We start from the raw sequence: 17,034 nt of genomic DNA, 5'->3' as shown, positions 1-17,034 counted from the left end.
CAAAGATCAGATTAAGTCTGAGTATGAGTGAATATGTGCTTTGTACTTACATTATTATGGTGTGAATTTGCTGTGCTCCTCCATACACACATAAGTAGAGACCATGTCCATACCCACAATTTCAAAGGTCCAACCAAGGAGGCAAAAGGGCTCAAGTTGTAGGACCAGTGGTAAATTATAGTCACCTCTTTTGAGAGCTTTTGGGAAATGGTGGGAGACAAAAGAATATAAATCATTTTAGTCTACAGGTGAATGGACTTATGTCTAGCCATGGGAGATAAAATTATGATACCTCTAAAATGCATACATCCTAATCATCCTAATCCTAAACTCCAGAACCTGGAACTATGGCAGTGGGGAGTTAGATTATAAGTGGAGTTGAGGTTACTGAGCAACTAACTTTGAGATGGGAGGTTGTCCTGGGTGGGAGGACCCAATGTGATCGCAAGTTTCCCTGCAAATGGAAGAAGGAGACAGAAGAGAGATAACTGGAAAAAATAACAACATGAGAGATACTTGGCTCAACATTGATGACTTTTAGATGGAAGAGTGAGGCCGTGAGCCAAGGAATGCACGCAATCTCCACATGCTGGAAAAATTAAAGAAACAGATTTTCCCATAAAGCTTCCAGTAGGACAGCAGCCCTGCCAATAAATATAAATTTCTGCCCTTGACGGGTACCTGGGTGGCTCAGTCAGTGAAACCTCTGACTTTGGCCCAGATCATGATCTCACGGTTTGTGGGTTTGAGCCCCCAGTCAGGCTCTATGCAGATAGCTCAGAGCCTGGATCTTGCTTCAGATTCTGTGTCTCCCTCTCTCTGCCCCTCCCCTTCTTGCATTCTGTCTCTGTCTCCATCAACAGTAAATAAACTTAAAAAAAAAAAAAATTCCACCCTTGAGTCTTATTTCAGACTTTGACCTTCAAAACTATGATAATAACACTTCTTCATTTTAATTCACTAAATTGGTGGTAATTTGTTATGACAGGAAGCTAATACACTAATTTTATCTCCTTGCTGACAGTGCAGAGTCTGCTCGGGATTCTCTCTCTCCCTCTCTCTCTGTCCTTCCCCTCCTCACTTTCTCCATCTCTCAAAAGAAATAAATAAATTTCAAAAAAATTTCTTAATTAAAAAATAGATTTGGGAGAAAAAATAGCTATTATAAACATAAAGAACTAAAGGAAACCATCTTTTTATTTTATTTTTTAAAACTTTCTTATGTTTATTATTTTTGAGGGAGAGAGACAGAAAGACAGAGTGCAAGCAGAGGAGGGACAGAGAGAGAGAGAGGGAACCACAGAATCTAAAGCAGGCTCTAGGCTCTGAGGTGTCAGCACAGAGCCGGATGTGGGACTCAAACTCGTGAACCCTGAGATCATGACCTGAGGTGAAGTTGGATGCTTAGCTGACTAAGCCACCCAGGCGCCCCAAGGAAGCCATCTTTAAAGAAGTAAGGAGAGTAGGATAACAATGTTGAATCAGGCAAATTAATTAAGATCAGGTCAGAAGGATGGGCCCTAATCCAGTATGACAGGTTTCCCTATAAAAAGAGGAAAATTTAGATAGAGATGTATAAGCACACAAGGAGAACACAACATGAACATGAAGGCACTGATTGAAGAACCCCAAAGATTGTTAGCAAACCACCAGAATTTAGCAAAGGAGCATGGCACAGATTTTCCCTCTCAGTCCTTGAAAGAGCCATCCTGTTGGTACCAGATCTCAGACTTCAAGCTCCCAGAACTAGGAGGCAATAAATTTCTCTTGTTTAAGCCACCCACTCTGTGGTACTTTGCTATGGCAACCCTGGGAAACTAATGCTTGAATCTAACGACAGAGCACTACATACATGAAGTAAAAACTGATCGAAGAGCAGCATCAGCAAAATGGCGGATTAGGCGTCTGCACTTTTTCATTCCTCCAAAGGGGAAAAAAAAAGGACAAACATAAACTGTCAGAACCAACTTTGTCCAAATCCTGAAAAATAGTCGATGGATGACAGCAACCAAATGAAAGTGGACTTAAGAACCAACAACTGGAAAATCATAAGAAAATGTGTCAGTTTTGCGTGCCTTCACTCCAACATCTCTTCAACGTAGTGGCAATATTGAAGCCACAGAAGTTTCTGTTCTTCATGTGGGTTCCTGGTCTCTGGTTCCAGAGGGAACGGAGTAGATTTTATTGTCAAATTGTTGTGTGGGTCTGTTCTAAACTGTCCGGGGGCGGGGGGGGGGGGCTGATGGAAGGCTCTCATCTCTGTGTTGCCAGAAAGCAGACCAGAAAAGGGCAGGTATTGTTCAAAAATCCTGCAAGGAGAGTTACAAGATATATGAGGCAGAAATTTGAAGTCAAGATATTTGACAGGCCACTAGAGAAAAAGCACAGAAGAAAATATTCACTGGGTAATGAGCACACTCAAAAAAGGCCATGTATATTGTGGGATGTACAAAGTCAAATGCATGCGTACTTCAAGGCACATGCTCACAAATGACCCAAAAAGACCCTAAGCTTTCAGCCTTGGGCTGGGCCCCAGGCTCAATATCAGGGAAACATGATATTGAAAGAGTCCTGTAGCACAGACTCAACCTACAAAGACCGGAGAACGTGTTTGTTTTGTTATTTTTGCCTGTTTTATTTTCGTTTGTTTTGTTGTGTGTATGTTTGTTTGTTCAGCTTTTAGCCTACAAGAAAGTCTCTGTCAAAACATTAGCTGAACATGAGTTAAAGGACAAAAAATTCAGTGACCACACCCTACAAGAAATACAACTTTATAGAAGTGGTCCGGAAAATTCCACCAAACAAGTGGGCTGCTAGAGCTCTTAACAATGAAACAAAGCAAAAACACACCCACACAAACAAAATAAAACAAGACAAAGCAAAAACTTAGTAAATCCCAGGGAAAAGAGAGAATCTGTTTTCTAGATTAGCCATCTAATACTCAAATATCCAGTTTTCAACAAAAATCATGAGGCATGCAAAAAAAAAAAAGGAAAGGAAACTATAACCCATGTATAGAAACAAATTAAATCGACAAGAACTGCTCCATACATCAAACTTACTAGACTAAAACTTTAAAACCACTGGCTTCACTTTGCTCAAAGGGCTAATGGAAACCTGAGAAACGAAATAAAGGAATCAGAAAACAACATATAAGATAAGGAGAATATCAGCAAAGAGGTAGAAATTATATGAAAAAATAAAGGAACCAAATAGAAATTATGGAGCGGTAAACGACCATAGTGGAAAGTCAGAATGCACCAGAGCAATTCACTTCAGTGAACTTGAAAAGGAGACCATGGAAGTTATGGAGTCTGGGGAGAAAGAAAAATGAATAAAGAAAAGCTAACAGAGACTAAGTGACCTTTGGGATATCATCAGGATGTCAGCCCCTCCCTTTCTTCCTTCCTTTCTCTCTCTCTCTCTTTTAAATATCTCAATTACTAAGAGATGTGCTAAGTACCTCCACTGTATGAGTGGACATACTCTTCACCTTTCTTTGGGAATTGATAACAATTCTAAGGAAAGTGAAAAACAAAATGTATGTTGCAACGGACTGAATATTTGTGCTCCCTTAAATGTGCACGTTGAAATCTTACCACAAGTGTGACAGTAATAAGATGTGGGTCTTGAGGAGGTGGTGAGGTCACAAGGATGAGACAGATTCTCTTAAATCAGATCCGTCTCTTCTGACCCCACAGAGCTTTCTTGCCTTCTTTGTGCTGCGTGAGTGCAGAAGCAGAAGTCAGTAATCTAAAACCTGGAATGCGACTCTCCTCTAAACCTGTCCAGGAGAATGCCTTGCTCGTGAATTTCTGGCCTCCCGGACCATGACACAAATTTCTACAGTTAAGCCGCTCAGTCTGTGGTGCTTTGTTGTAGCCCAAGCTGACTGAGACACCAGACTCACATCCAGGCCTCCATACCCTCCCTAACCTTGGCCCCATAACTCTTCGGGCTTCATTGCTCACTGGTGCATTCACAAATGTTTTTCAAAATAATTGTTCAACATTTTATATTTTTTAAAATTTATTTATTTTTGAAAGAGAGAGAAAATGAGAGAGAGAAACAGAGCATGGGCGGGGGAGGGGAAGAGAGAGAGGGAGACACAGACCCTGAAGTAAACTCCAGGCTCCGAGCTGTCAGCACGGAGCCCGACGCGGGGCTCGAACTCACGGACCGTGAGATCATGACCTGAGCCGAAGCCGCATGCTTAACCGACCGAGCCACCCGGGTGCCCCTGTTCAGTTCTAGCTGGTGTAATGCTTATTTTGAATTCTCTGGTCCACATTGCAATTATGGGAAGTTTTGATATAAAAATTATTACATGGATACTTGTGAAATAATGTATTCATCCATTTAACAATTACATTAGTTGCCAAGCTGTGACTGGGGACCTGAACACACAGTGATAAAAATGACTTATTGTCTACCCTCCTAGAGTTTAGGTAAAAAAAAATACCTAAAGAGATGAGTGATTAATTACTTAATCAATTAATTTTACAAAGAATGGAAGCTATATACACAAAAGAGCATAGTAAGAGGGAAATGAATGATTAAAGCTATTATATTTACAAAGAAAATAAATCCTTCCAGAGCAGGCTTGAAAGAAGTGAGGAGTGGCCCATGTGAGAAAAGAGAGCTTCTGTGGATAAAGGAACAATTGAAAACTTTATGAGTCAAGTTTTTGGGCAAGGGCAAAAATGTGAGGATACCTTGTGCTCTGGCCCAGTAAAAGACAAGTCACAGAGATATCTTAGAATCAGACCATGATGGAAAAGAGTGTGTAAGTTCTTGTCAACCATGGTATTATTTTGAGTTAATTTCATTCCATTTACTTATTTTATTTCAGTGCCTATTTCTTTTTATTTCTTTTTATTTCTTTTCTTTTATTTACTTTTATTTATTTCAGTGCCTATTTATTTTATTGTCTATTTATTTATTTTTTGAGGAAAGAGAGAGTGCGAGCAGGGAGACAGAGAATCCCAAGCAGATGCCTCTTGGGATCATGACCTGAGTCAAAGCAGGATGCTCAGATGACTGAGCCATCTAGGCGCCCCTATTTTGAATTAATTTTACATGTGATAAGAATACATTAGATAATTTTACCAGGGGATAATATGATCTTGTTTATGTTTCAAGAGGATCTGTCTGGTGCACTTTGGAAAATAAAGGATATGGGTACAGAAAGAACCAGGGAACCAAGTCCTCGGGCTCCAGGAACCCAGCACCAAAGGGCAGTGACTCAGATCGGAATGGTGATAGTGTGGGTGATGGGCCGTGGTCAGCACAGGGATGCATTGTGAAGGCAGCACAAAGAGGAGCTGTGGATAAGTAGCATGTGGGGAGTGAGAGAAATGGAGTAGTCAATGGTGACCCCAAGCTCTGGGAGATGAGTCTTGTCAGTGGAAGAAAAACGATGGCCTTCATTATGAGATACTTGGAGAGCGGCGCGTTCAAAAGAAAACTTGTTTTTAATTCTGATTTGGAAATGCATGGCGACTGTTGTCTCCAGAACCAAGGATTTTGGGTTCCAGAAGCTAGCATTCCATTACAGCCTGTGACTACACAGGCTCGGATATAATCCACGAGAACAAATTACAGGACCACGGAGTGATTCTGGAGACAGAAATTAGCTCAACAACATTCTGGTTTGGACAGAAGTGGGCAGTTTCCTTTCTAGACTGAGACTCGTTTGTTTGTTTGTTTGTTTGTTTGTTTATGTATTTTGTGTTTAAGATTTATTTATTTATTTTGAGAGTGAGACTGATTCACAGAGAGTGCAAGTGGGGAAGGGGCAGAGAGAGAGAGGGATACAGAGAGAGAATCCCAAGCAGGCTGGGCACCACCAGGGCTCCTAATGGACCAACTGTTGAGATTATGACCTGAGCTGAAGTCAGACACTTCACTGACTGAGCCAGCCGGGTGCCCCTGAGACTCATTTCTTAAACCCCAGCCAAGAGATTCCACCATCATTTCCAACAATCATTTCAAAGCACGGTCAGAACCTGAATTTTCTCTTCTCTTCTTCTTTTTTTTTTTTTTTTAAGTGTATTTATTTATTTTGAGAGAGCTAGAGACAGCACGAGTGGGGAAGGGGCAGAGAGAGAGAGAGAGAGAGAGAACCCAAGCCGACTCCAAACTGTCCACAGAGAATGGTGAGACCAGTTCACAGACTGTGAGATCATGACCTAAGTCCAATCTAGTGTTTACTCAGAGGCTTAACCCACTGAGCCACCCAGGTGCCCCTCTTAACACAGCCAACCATCTCAGTAGTCAGGCACATTTAAGCAAATATCAGAGAGAGAATCTGATCCTGAAGACTGCCAAATTACAACAGTCACTCCCAAATTCGCCATGTTTTTGAGTAAAAAAATTAGGTCTTTGCTCAGGAATGAATGATACTTGGAAGTTTTGAAATAGAAAGATTTGAGAGAACTCAAATAACTCTAAATACCTTGATCAAGGTATCAATGCCATGGAGTTCCTTGTGTGCAAAAGTCAGCTTCTAGGATAAAGCTAATCTTTCCTGATTGGAGAATTACATGTTTGCCTTGCAAAGATACGTACATTATCTTCGTTTACCAATCTCTCTTAACCTGAAGTAGCTCCCAGATCTCCAAGTAATGCCAGATAATAGCACATGCAGCTATATATTCAAAAGAAGCCAGTTACAGGATCAGTCTAGAATAAGAAAACTTATCAATATAAATACGGACTTTTTCCCAAGTTACAACCTCAAAAATCTCCAGACGAGTGACAGAATGGATTCTGTGGTGCTCAACCTGGCATGGAAACATAATTTTGAATTAAGGGCTGGAGTGCTGTCTTCATAACAAAGTAGGGGAAAAAAATGTAATATCATGCCCCAAGAGGGATTTTAAAAATTAGTATCAACATCAAAACTTTAAAATACAAAGGATAATTATTCCTAGCAGATTCACAATTACATCCTGTGTTCGTTTTGCCCAGAGAAGATATAGTTCTGGGAGAATGACACTGAATTAATGGGAGTGGGGGAACTCTGTGCTTTCGATTATGACTCCCCATGTCCTCTTTTTGCTGAACAAATTAACAAGGCTCTTGGCATGTGGTATGTGGTTATTGATAAAGTTATTGATTTTTTTCCTCTATGCGTGCATTATTCAGTATGGGAGATGCTAGACAAATATGGCCCTTTAAATTTAATTACCATTAAATAAAGTTAAATGTTTATGCTCTCAGTCACTGATTAGCTCACTAAAAACTATCATCAGCCATTGCTTGTGTAACCAGAGACCCCTCATCTAACGATCATTGGAGCTGCCTTAGTTAAGAGGCGCCCTCACCAATGTTGAAGATGTTAACTCCTGACACATTTTCTGTTAACAGAATACTCATGAGCCTCTTCCTACAACCAACGCCTAAGGAATTATTTTATAACTTGGTTCATTTTGAAAATTTATGCTCTTCAACTGTTTCAAAATATTAGTTTCCCAGCAGTGAAAACCAAATTCATAAAATACCTCAGGACAATGCAAGTCAAGAGGTTCAAACCCGAAACTATCCATTTTACAACATGTGGTAAAACCCTCATAATCACCTAAGTGAAAACAAGAATTGATCTTAAAGTTCTGCCTTTCCCTCATCTCCTCAACTAATCAATATTCAGATCTTTTTATTTTGCCTCCAAAGACCTATTCTTATGCCAGCTGGTCTCTGGTTTCTAGATTTTCCACATATCTGAGATGTTACCCCTGCCTCCCGACTTTCCTGTCTTCAAATGTATTATCCACACATCCACTGAGAGCGAGTATACAAAATAAATATTAATATGTCATTTTCCTGATGTAAACTCATAGTCAGCAGCTTCCAGGTAAAATCCAGGCTCTTAGCTGCATATACTCCAAGCTTACCTGCATTTTTTTTTTTTATGTTCTACCAGATTCTTCTTTTCACATTGTACTCCGTGGGGCTTCTATTTTGTTTTCAGTGTATTTGTTCACTACTCAAATACCCCCACACACTTTTATTCCACTGGCTGGTTCTTAATCATCTTTAATAACACAGTTGTAGCAACTAAATGAAAGGTAGATGTGCTCTGTCTCAGCCAGACTGATCCCAAACATCCTAGTGTCCGAGGGAAGGTTATACACAAAGACTTACATATCATATAATTAAAATCAAGTGTTTAGTGTTAACTAAAAAGTATCCCCCCTACTAGAATGACCAAAAAAAAGAACCCTGCATAATAACAAATTAAAGAAATATATGCAGATTTATGCCTGTGTTGTCAAAAATTGCCAAAATATATAGGGCTATTGCATTGGTCGATTGATTGATGATTGACTGATTGATTGCACATGTCTGGGTAGACTGTTTATGGGCAGGAGATGTTTGAATGCATAAAATAAATAAACACATCACTGAAAAATGTATATGTTGATTTCACATCATTTATTTACCCAACCCCTACAGTAGCAAAATTGCAAATGATTTTTGTCAAGGTGTTTATGTAATGTGTGTACTATTGAAAGCAATAGTCAATATATCCAAAAAGTACAAAACTGGAATGTATTTTCAAAAATAGAGTAATTAAAAAGTTAAGACTTTTATATAGGTTCTAAAAGATATTTTTCTTTTAAAAAAAAAAGTTTATTGCTTTATTTTGAGAGAGAAGGAGACAGAGAGTGGGTGGGGGCAGATAGAGAGGGAGCGAGAGAGAATCCCAAGCAGGCTCTGGACTAATCTGCATGGGCCCCAAAGTGGGAATTGATCCCACAAACCGTGAGATCATGATCCTACTGAAATCATGAGTGGGACGCTCAACTGACTGAGCCACCCAGGTGCCCCAAAGTTATTTTTCTTCAAATATCCAAAATTGTTTATTGTAATAGGAGGGCAAATGCAAATTATAACTGACAAATATTTAAAAATTAAATCCAAACGAAGTAGAGCTAATATTTTTATTTTTTATGATATTAAGTATAGCGTAAGAATAAAAATATGAACAAAACCAATGTGAAGGCTCATGTAAATAATCAGTATGACACTTGAAGCATGTTACACATACAATGGTACTTATGCAAATTTAATAGTATATGAGTTGTTTAATATAGTAGAGCCCTTGTCCGTTCCAAGATCCCCAGTGGATGCCTGAAATCATGAATAATACCCAACTATATATATATATATATATATATATATATAATGTTTTTTTTCCTATCTGTACATACCTATGATAAATTTTATTTTAAAATTTTTTAATGTTTATTTATTTTTGAAACAGAGAGACAGAGCATGAACGGGGCAGGGGCAGAGACAGAGGGAGACACAGAATCCGAAGCAGTCTCCGGGCTCTGAGCTGTCAGCACAGAGCCCAACGCGGGGCTCGAACTCACAAACCGTGAGATCATCACCTGAGCTGAAGTCGGATGCTTAACCGACTGAGCCACCCAGGAGCCCCTATACGTTTTATTTCATAAATTTGTCACTGTAAGAGATTAACAACACTAATAATAAAATAGAACGATTATAACAATACAATGTAATACAAGTTGTATGAATGTGGTCTTTCTCTCAAAATATCTTGTTGTACTATACTCTTCTTGTGCTGATATGAGATGATAAAGTGTCTATGTGATGAGAGGAAGTGAGGTGAATGACGTAGGCATTGTGATGCAGCATTAGGCTACTACTGATCTTCTGACAATGCGTCTGAAGGTGGACCATCTCCTTCTGGACCACAGTTGACATTGGGTAACGGAAACCATGGAAATCGAAACCATCTATAAGGGGGGGAGGTCTACTTTATGTATTTCAAAATACACCTCAGGATTATTTTTCATTAATAGCATAAGTGAAATAGATGTTTACAAGTAGATTATCATTGTTCAGTAATATACAGCATCCAATTCCACACTTCTCTACATTTCCAAGTTTGTGGGTCCTAAGGTTCCCAGGAATCAGTGTGAGTATCACAACAGTTGTAATTCATGGAAAATGATTTAACATGTTAAATAACTTATCTTTCTTTTAACCAAAGACATCTGTCATTTGAACTTTCCCAAACTTCTCACACTGCTCCCTCCATGAGCCTGACATACATAGGGTTTGTTCAAATTAATTGCCGATTGATTAGAGGTTCTTGTCATGATCCATTCCTGTTGATACAGGCACAATGCAGAGGGTCTCCTGGCATTCTTTTTCTTTTGGGGACATAAGGCAAAGATACAGAGAAGTAGGTCCTTGGTGACTGAAAGGTATTACTTAGAAAAGTGAATGTTTATGATATGGATCACACTGAGCCAACAGTGAGCATGAAATTCTGAGTAATGGCATTGCCTGCACATTCTATATTATTGATTGATTCATTCATTCATTTATCCATCTATCCATTCATTTCTTCACCTATTCACTTATTTGCATGGAGAGGGGTGTTTGCTGAGGCCATTTCAAGCACAGAGACCAGAACGGGACCTTTCTTGTCTGTGTCTAAGAATTGTACGGTCAATTGAAAACCGGTAATAAGTTTTGGAAAGAATGTATTTCACACTGGGAACATCATTAAATACATCCATGTGGCATCTCTTGTAAGCTGATTGTCCGAACAACTCTGTAACACAGGCAGTCTGAATAACACTCACCACCTAGTGAATTAATAAGATGTTTGAGGGTTGTGTTAAAGAACCTGTATTTTTAACTGGCTCCTAACTGCAGAATACAGTTTGGGAAACTTGTCCACATGCCATCAGCAACTTTAAGTTCCATGGTACGTTTTACTCCCTTTGCTTAGTGAGAGCCTGGCACCTAGCAGGTGCTGAATAACAAAAGTCTAGGTCAGCAAAAAAAAAGCAGTTTGACCCTCAGCAAACAAACACCCACTAATATCTTTCAGATAAACATTAGCGAGGTATTCTTCTATTACAGAAACGAAGAGGTTATTTCTGGCCAGGCAAAAGTGGAGCATCTTGAGAGGAAAGAAAAGACTGGTGGCCGCTGAGCTCTAAAACTAAAGAAGAACTCCACAGAGTTACGATATTTGCCAGGGTTTTATTTTAACAAAAAGAAAAATCACAGAAACAGGAGATAAAATAAGTTTTCATTTTGATGTGTGACATTTGAACTAAGTCGAGGAAACTAATTTTTAAAAACTGACATGGACAATCAAGACTAATATTTTAGGGGCGCCTGGGTGGCTCAGTTGGTTAAGCAGCTGACTCTTGAGTTCAGCTCAGGTCATGATTTCACAGTTTGTGAGTTTGAGCACCACATCGGGCTCTGTGCTGATAGCACAGATCCTCCTTGTGATTCTCTCTCTCTCTCTCTCTCTCTGCCCCTCCCTCACTCACGCTTTCTCTCTCTCTCAAAATAAATAAACTTAAGAACAAAAGAATAATACTGTAAATAAGTTATTACATATTTCATTTTAAAAATATTCTAAATTGGGGGCACCTGGGTGGCTCAGTCAGTTGAGTGTCCAACCTCGGCTCAGGTCATGATCTCACAGTTCCTGAGTTCAAGCCCCATGCCTGGCTCTGTGCTGACAGGTCACAGCCTGGAGCCTGCTTCGGATTCTGTGTCTCCCTCTCTGCCCCTCCCCTGCTCACGCTCTGTTTCTCTCTGTGTTTCAAAAATGAACATTAGAAATTGTTTTCATCTTTGAATTTTATTCTAATAACTAAATATGTTGATTATAAAAATATAATACAAAAAAAGGGAAAAGGGCGTGTATGTCTATATATTTATGTATGCATATATGATTATCTATTTACTTTTTTACCAATTCTATATGAATTCTTATAAAAACCTATTTTAATGAATTTAGCATACTTAGGAAGAATTGGTGCATATATTTCTTCATTAATTGCTTACATTCCAACATCAACTTTAATTTTGAAACTATATTTTTATCTCATTCCACATTCATAGAAGTTGAATTTATTTCCAGTATTCTACTTTTATTACTATATGTCTCGCAACTAATATTTTTCCCCAATGAACTTAATTATGTTTTGAGGAACATTCCTAGAAGATGGCTATGTTATGCTTTTTTTAAGCTTTTCTTACGCATTTCCAAATCGCCATCCCAAAACATACACTAATCTCGAATCCCGTCACCAGTGTCCGAGACTATCCGGGACTCTCACTCTTCGTATACCCATCTGCACTGTAAGCCTTAACACGCTTTTGGCACAGCCTGGAGCAGAAGGTGACATACAGGGAAGAAATATCACCTAGAAGGCTTTGGTTGCTTGAGGAATGTTAGTTAGAAGCTCTGCTCTTGGACCACCTAGAAATAAACTTCTCTAACATTCTGTAAAAGCTGCTTACCTCATTTTGGGCCAGGATCAGGGCTGCACTGGTCAGGGATACATGCATGGCACAAATATTTTCTGTCAATGCTGCCTAGGGATAAACAAAATAGGTATCGTGGCAAGGCAATAATAATTTTGGAATGTGGTCTTACAGTTTATAGCCTAAGCACCTTGGATAAATACCTGTACAAGCAGAGAGACAGGGGACTCCTCTCCATGCTGGAGCATGGCAAACAGAGTCCGGCCTCTGGACCTTTGCACCTGCTTTTCTCTGTGCCTGTGGTTCTCTACTTCCAGGTGCTTTCTTGACTTACTTTATCATTTCAGACCATTCTCCTTAGCCACTTCTCTAAAAAGATTTTTCTTACCATCTGATTTAAAGGAATGAAGTTGGAATATTAAGTTTAATTCTTCGTCACTCAGCAATAACTGAAAACCACTGCCAAGATGATAGACCGCGATGTCCACTGGTCTTTCAAATTCTGCCTGATCTAATTTTTCACCATATTCTCTTAGTGAGGGCTGGTTTGGTTGCTTTCTTATATTGCAGCTCTTATGATTATTTTTTTTTTAATGAGGCAGTTTTTAAAAATTCTTTTCAAGTATTTACTGTTACGGAAGGGAGTAGATTCTCTCTTAATGTGATTTCTATCTTTGGAATCAGTGCCGAATCACAAAAGCTCACCGCATCTCCATGATTACCACACTAGACTAGGTCGACATCATCTCCTACAAAGATCATAGCAGTAGGCACCTACTGTTCTCCCTGATTAGTTCTCTAATCCTTCTGGTATTTTCCCCTCTCCTCCACAATAAAAGCCAAAGAGCCTACATGGACTTAAAGACTCTTTTACTTGGGTTCCTGTGGCCAACCTGACCTCAGCCTGTAACCCACACTCTGTTGGCTTCGGGTTCATTAGCCTCCTGAGCATTTCCAAATTTTTTTTAAATGTTTATTTCTTTTTGAGAGAGAGAGAGAGAGCATGAATTGGGGAGGGGCAGAGAGAGACACACACACAGACACTGAAGCAGGTTCCAGGCTCTGAGTTGTCAGCACAGAGCCCGATGCAGGGCTCGAGCCCATGAATGGTGAGATCATGACCTGAGCAGAAGTCGGACATTCTACCAAATGAGTCACCCAGGTGCCCCTCTCCTGAGCATTCCTACAGCAGTCCAAGCTCACAGCTGCCTCAGGGCCTTTGTGCTTGCTTTCCTTTCTGACTATAATATTATACCTTTCAGAAATTCACAGTTTACTCCCTCACTCTCTGCAGGCCCCTCCTCAATTGTTACCTAATTAGAGTGGCATTTCCTTAAACACACACGCACAGGCACACATGTGCACACACATACACATACACTATCATTTGCTAATCTCCTACCCACTTTTTCTTAGAACGTGCAATTAGCAGTGAAGATATTTGCTTGTTTATTGTTCTCCCCACCCCATCACCCCGCCACCCTTGAGCATAGCGTCTTAAAAACAGGACTGTCTGTTCTCCCTCCTGCTGTATCTTTGAGCATATGATTGGTGTTTAATAAATATTTGAATAAATTAATTAATAAATTTTAATGCAGTCTACAACATTTTGACATGAACTAAGTCAGAAATACATTATTTTCTTGTGCTTGTAGAGCCCTGAGGGTCTCTTGACACGGTCTAATTAAAGAACTCCATTTAATGCCTCCATCATTCTACAAGATTAATGCTGTCACAAAGAAGATGACAGAAATAAGTGTTTAAATTTTTGCATTAAAACTTGCAGGACAAAGCTTAAAGAATACGATACCCAGTGCCAGAATTTAGCTGTCATTACACTTTTATAATATAATTAATTCCTCTTTCCTTGTTTTATATATCAAGAGTTGTTTTGTTTTACCCTTTAACTCTAAATCTGTATACTTATTTAAATAAGTGATTATGGAATCGGTGAAGTGATTTTCCTGAATTATTTCCAGATTGGCACGACACTGATTAATAACTCATTATAATGTGCTTTAGCAAAACTACCCCATTTCATTCTCAAAAGCGTTCCTTGCAAAAGGTCCCATTTATAGTTAGAGAAACTGAGAACCATACTCCTGGAATAGCTAGGATGATTTCATTAAATAATTAAATTAAATGTGATTTCAATGTGATTTCTTTATTTTTTTAACTTTACATCTCTGTCCTACTGTTATATGATGATTTTTACAGGAATAAGATTTTTTTTTCTAGCTCACAGCTTCTCAGTAAATTAAAAGCAATTAAGTTTACAAGAATTGAAATTATACCATGCATACTTTCAGACCACAATGCTATGAAGCTTGAAATCAACCACAGAAAAAAGTCTGGAAAGCCTCCAAACGCATGGAGGTTAAAGAACACCCTACTAACGAATGAGTGGGTCAACCAGGCAATTAGAGAAGAAATTTAAAAAATATATGGAAACAAACGAAAATGAAAATACAACAATCCAAATGCTTTGGGACGCAGCGAAGGCAGTCCTGAGAGGAAAATACATTACAATCCAGGCCTATCTCAAGAAACAAGAAAAATCCCAAATACAAAATCTAACAGCACACCTAAAGGAACTAGAAGCAGAACAGCAAAGGCAGCCTAAACCCAGCAGAAGAAGAGAAATAATAAAGATCAGAGCAGAAATAAACAATATAGAATCTAAAAAAACTGTAGAGCAGATCAACGAAACCAAGAGTTGGTTTTTTGAAAAAATAAACAAAATTGACAAACCTCTAGCCAGGCTTCTCAAAAAGAAAAGGGAGATGACCCAAATAGATAAAATCATGAATGAAAATGGAATTATGACAACCAATCCCTCAGAGATACAAACAATTATCAGGGAATACTATGAAAAATTATATGCCAACAAATTGGACAACCTGGAAGAAATGGACAAATTCCTAAACACCCATACACTTCCAAAACTCAATCAGGAGGAAATAGAAAGCTTGAACAGACCCATAACCAGCAAAGAAATTGAATTGGTTATCAAAAATCTCCCAACAAATAAGAGTCCAGGACCAGATGGCTTCCCAGGGGAGTTCTACCAGACGTTTAAAGCAGAGATAATACCTATCCTTCTCAAGCTATTCCAAGAAATAGAAAGGGAAGGAAAACTTCCAGACTCATTCTATGAAGCCAGTATTACTTTGATGCCTAAACCAGACAGAGACCCAGTAAAAAAAGAGAACTACAGGCCAATATCCCTGATGAATATGGATGCAAAAATTCTCAATAAGATACTAGCAAATCGAATTCAACGGCATATAAAAAGAATTATTCACCATGATCAAGTGGGATTCATTCCTGGGATGCAGGGCTGGTTCAACATTCGCAAATCAATCAAAGTGATACATCACATTAACAACAAAAAAAGAGAAGAACCATATGATCCTGTCAATCGATGCAGAAAAGGCCTTTGACAAAATCCAGCACCCTTTCTTAATAAAAACCCTTGAGAAAGTCGGGATAGAAGGAACATACTTAAAGATCATAAAAGCCATTTATGAAAAGCCCACAGCTAACATCATCCTCAACGGGGAAAAACAGAGCTTTTTCCCTGAGATCAGGAACATGACAGGGATGCCCACTCTCACCCCTGTTGTTTAACATAGTGCTGGAAGTTCTAGCATCAGCAATCAGACAACAAAAGGAAATCAAAGGCATCCAAATTGGCAAAGATGAAGTCAAGCTTTCGCTTTTTGCAGATGACATGATATTATACATGGAAAATCCGATAGACTCCACCAAAAGTCTGCTAGAACTGATACAGGAATTCAGCAAAGTTGCAGGATACAAAATCAATGTACAGAAATCAGTTGCATTCTTATACACTAACAATGAAGCAACAGAAAGACAAATAAAGAAACTGATCCCATTCACAATTGCACCAAGAAGCATAAAATACCTAGGAATAAATCTAACCAAAGATGTAAAGGATCTGTATGCTGAAAACTATAGAAAGCTTATGAAGGAACTTGAAGAAGATTTAAAGAAATGGAAAGACATTCCCTGCTCATGGATTGGAAAAATAAATATTGTCAAAATGTCAATACTACCCAAAGCTATCTACACATTCAATGCAAACCCAATCAAAATTGCACCAGCATTCTTCTCGAAACTAGAACAAGCAATCCTAAAATTCATATGGAATCACAAAAGGCCCCGAATAGCCAAAGGAATTTTGAAGAAGAAGACCAAAGCAGGAGGCATCACAATCCCAGACTTTAGCCTCTACTACAAAGCTGTCATCATCAAGACAGCATGGTATTCGCACAAAAACAGACACATAGACCAATGGAATAGAATAGAAACCCCAGAACTAGACCCACAAACATATGGCCAACTCATCTTTGACAAAGCAGGAAAGAACATCCAATGGAAAAAAGACAGTCTCTTTAACAAATGGTGCTGGGAGAACTGGACAGCAACATGCAGAAGGTTGAAACTAGACCACTTTCTCACACCATTCACAAAAATAAACTCAAAATGGATAAAGGACCTGAATGTAAGACAGGAAACCATTAAAACCTTAGAGGAGAAAGCAGGAAAAGACCTCTCTGACCTCAGCTGTAGCAATCTCTTACTCGACACATCCCCAAAGACAAGGGAATTAAAAGCAAAAGTGAATTACTGAGACCTTATGAAGATAAAAAGCTTCTGCACAGCAAAGGAAACAACCAACAAAACTAAAAGGCAACCAACGGAATGGGAAAAGATATTTGCAAATGACATATC

The sequence above is a fragment of the Prionailurus bengalensis genome, chromosome A2, assembly GCF_016509475.1.
Source record: "Prionailurus bengalensis isolate Pbe53 chromosome A2, Fcat_Pben_1.1_paternal_pri, whole genome shotgun sequence".
Lineage (NCBI taxonomy): Eukaryota > Metazoa > Chordata > Mammalia > Carnivora > Felidae > Prionailurus > Prionailurus bengalensis.
This window is presented reverse-complemented; position numbering follows the sequence as displayed.